General features: G+C 45.6%; 1 pseudogene; it reads right to left on the bottom strand.

Annotated features, from left to right (window-relative positions):
* Positions 1–2,335: 2,335 nt before the first annotated feature.
* On the bottom strand, positions 2,336–3,040 carry LOC147964785 (protein FAR1-RELATED SEQUENCE 5 pseudogene; annotated as a pseudogene).
* Positions 3,041–4,025: the final 985 nt, after the last annotated feature.

The raw sequence follows: 4,025 nt of genomic DNA, 5'->3' as shown, positions 1-4,025 counted from the left end.
TCACGTGGCGTTACAGACCGGACGCACACCTTACATTCTGTTGCCGAGGAATGTAAGGTATTATCTCGTTGTTTATTGTTGAAAACTATGTTTGTGTGCTATGTTATGGCTACAACCCCGCGTAGGCTACTATGTAGTGGTGGTGTGCGAGTGACATTTGAATAGTTTCATGTAATATATGTGTGGACGTGAACCTACTTTTAGGCGTAATTATTACAATGGTTTCGTCGTTTCTAGCACCGGTTTGATGCTTTGAACGCATCTACGATGTTTTAAAAATGATGGCAAATGTAGTTCATCATACATGGGTAGTGGAAGTCATTGTCGTTTTACATTTTTGGCTGTTTTTCTTCTTCATTTTCATCGGTAACTGCACGGGGGTAGGTTGATCATGCAGCCACAACGTCTTTGCTGGGGTTTATGCACGTTACGTTGTTTTCCAACTTGTTTCCCATACACTTGCACACAACACACTACGTGCCCGTAAACCGCGTCGTTTTTGTCATGTGAATACATGCCATGCAGAGTCATCAGGAATACCATGGCATATGTCCAGTACATCTAACATGGCAGATACAGTACAAACAACATGGCAGCTCCAGCATAATTAACATGGCAACTACAGCACAACTAAGATGGCAGATCCAGTACAATTAACATGGCAGATCCACTACAACTAGCATGGCATATTCAGTACAAAACAGCATGGCATATTTAGCATAAATTAGCATGGCATGTTTAGTATCAAAAATCATGGCAGACTAACTACACATAACATGGCAAATTAAATGCATACATCATGGCAAATTAAGTACCCATAACATGGCAACTGCATTTAACCATTCAATGAATTTTCCCTTGCACTTCTGATGCCCCTGAAGAGTTATTCCCCCAATTGTTTTAAAAAAGAATTCTCAACATCTAGGGTACAAAACAAAATGTCCACAATGCCACAATTTTTGCTCATGGATTAGCCGCCCCTTTCTTCGTTTTCTTGTGTTTTGCTTGGATCTCCAATCCCGACTTGTACCTTATCTCTCTTGGACGACCCTTTGTGATGGAACGGGGTGGGTTCCTGACCTGGGTCTGTGTGCTTGCTGTTCCAGATCCTATCTCCGAGTTTTCAGATGACGGCCCCGTGGATAAGGCACGCTTGATGTGCGGGGGAACCGGTGTAAGGCTTCCTCGGCTTTCCTCTTCTTGATCTCATCAAGCTCTCTTTTTAGTGCTTTCCTGTGTTTTTCTGCGACTCTCGCTGTGTCATCACTCTTGCACGCTTCATCAATTAGCTCAGCATAGTTCTTTGTCAGCACAACGTGCCTCACGGCTTCCATGGTTGACTCTGGTCTCTCGTCATGCACAGCCAGAACTGCGTGTGTTGTTTGCGGCGCCAACGCATCGTCAGCGTCCCAAGTCCATCGCCGCCTTATGAAATGTCGGGGCATCCGTGTCACAGCGTTCACGTCCATTACTTTTAGTATGTGACAGCACACAATGCCGTCCCGTTCGAACTTGCAGCATTGGCAGTAGAACTCGCCTTCGCCTATCGAGGCTGTGACCAAGTAGTTCCTTCCTTTTTCCAGGTCTTCAGGTTCTGAATCTGACATGCCCAAAATAGAACACACCTTGAACGTACGTTCGTCCACCTGGAAAGCCGTGAACATGCTGGCACGCTTTATTTCTTCCTGGAATCTGCATTTTTTGTGTGTTTTCTGTTAAACTATTGTGGGCTTTTTTCTTGTAGCACCTTATGTTGTCATGGAAAATAGATATACATTTTGTTTGAACATGGCAAACGTAATTCATTGAACATGGCAAATATAGTATGTTGAACATGGCAAATGCAGTACGCTATACATGGCAAATGCAGTACAATAGACATGGCAACTGCATTTTCAACAAACATGGCAGATGCATCTTATTTAAACATGGCAACTGCATTTTGTTAAACATGGCAACTAGAGTTTATTAAACATGGCAATTGCATTTCAGCAAACATGGCAGTTGCATTTTAGTAAACATGGCAATTGCATTTCAATAGACATGGCAACAACATAATATTTTCCATTTGACACTAGCATTTGCACACCAACATGTCCAATGGAAGTACATTGCATTAAACATGGCAACTGCATTTTATTGAACATTGAAACTGCATCCGGGTAAGCATGAAAAACAGAATTTCTATTGAATATGACAACTGCATCTGAGTAAGCATGGAAAACAATACTTTATTAAACATGGCAACCGCAAAATCATGGCAACTGCATCGCACTCTATAAGGCACATACTGACTTGGTGCTTTTTCTGCAAATAAGACTGTAACGCAACTGACTTACTTGTTAAATATCTTGTTGGTGTATATCTTGCTCATTTGCCTCTCCATCGGTAAGTACGTTAGCAATTTTGGCTGCTTTAGCGCGGTGTTCGCTTCTTGCTGCAGCTCAGATCCCAGAATTTTTTGTTGCAAAGCTGTGTACTGCTTGGCAAACTGTAGCAATGAGTTGCCAGGACTAACATACCGCTTCAAAACAGCATTGAATCCCTCGCTGCGCTGCGTAGTCTGCAGAAAGGGGAAGAAGCACTGCATGAAGTAGGTCGGCACCCAGTACATTCGCTTCTCCCACAGGCTTACAAGAGTCTCGTTGTCTTGGACTTGATGTGTTTCAGTCATGGCCATCCAGCTCCTTTCAAACTCCTCCACCATCAAGCTGTGGTCCACGCACAGTTCGAATGCCTTGTGCAGCTCTGGACGGTCAGCAAAGAACGGTCCTAGCGTCTCCTCAGCCTTCTTTATAATGTGCCACCTACAGTGCCTGTGCACTGCCAACGGAAAGACCTCCTCTATGCCTGCACGCATGCTGAAATCCTGGTCCGTTATTATGTTCATCGGAGCAAGTCCATCCATGCACTCCAAGAAGGTCTTGAACAGCCAAACGTACCCATCCGTGTCTTCGTTCCGGACGAGCCCGCAGCCGAACTGCAACAACTGATTGTGGTTATTTATCCCTATGAACGGAGCGCACGGCATCTTGTACATGTTGGTGAGGTACGTCGCGTCGAATGAAATGCAATCTCGGAAATGTTTTTAGGCTCTCCTTGCAGGACCATCCACCCAATACATGTTCCTGACACGGTCCTCATCGTCCAACCTTATCCTGTAGAAGAAATCTGCATCTTCTTTGGCTTTCTCATCGAAGTAGGCAATTGTGGCCTCTATGTCTGCCAACTTGCTCTCTCTACGGTACCTTGCCCGTAGGTTTGTGACGTCAGCTGGTATGTACAGCATGCTACTCAGAGTCCCCTTTTTGCTGTGGATGAGAGATAGTACCTGCACCATTCTCGATGGACCGACGTTACAATCATGTAGCAGCTTTACGAATTGCCTTTCGACGGGGGTGAACCCTCTGTGGGCGGTCAGAAATTTCACCAGGTCGAACTTCTTTATCAGTTGGTGGTTGTGCTCGTCAAAATACTCATTGACCACCCACTGTGCTCCATCTATGTTTAGCTTACACCGGACAGGGCACTCATTCTTCTGAATGATACCTCTCTTTCGTTCCGGAACGACAGGCGCATCGCCTTTCCCCTTCTTGTTCCTGCGTGCCTTGTGGCACCTCATCTCACCTCTGCTGTACTCGTTAGTTTTCTTAATTTTCCTACGGTACTCGGTGTTGACCGCAAACCCATGGAACTTTGCATTGTCTGGTAGTATTCCTTTGCTGCTTCGAATGACTCAAATCTTTGCCCAATGTACGGTGGCTGAGGCACCACGATCTCTGATTGCCCACCATCTTCATCCCCTTGCGCGTCGCCGTCAGTTTCATCGTTCACTTCAGTATGGGTGGCAGTCCCATCTACCTGAGATTTGCCAGTGCTTGTGTTCAAAGGGGTGCTTGTCGGCATTGCTGGAATGATTGCCATTTCCGACTCTGACTCGAAATTGTTTGCGGCATGTTTGTCTGCTGTCTGGTGGAACGCGTCTTCCATGCGCTCAGAGCTCCCCGCAGTAGATGTGCCGGCGC

The sequence above is a fragment of the Triticum urartu genome, chromosome 6A, assembly GCF_056163025.1.
Source record: "Triticum urartu cultivar PI428250 chromosome 6A, HENAU_Tu73, whole genome shotgun sequence".
Lineage (NCBI taxonomy): Eukaryota > Viridiplantae > Streptophyta > Magnoliopsida > Poales > Poaceae > Triticum > Triticum urartu.
This window is presented reverse-complemented; position numbering and strand designations above follow the sequence as displayed.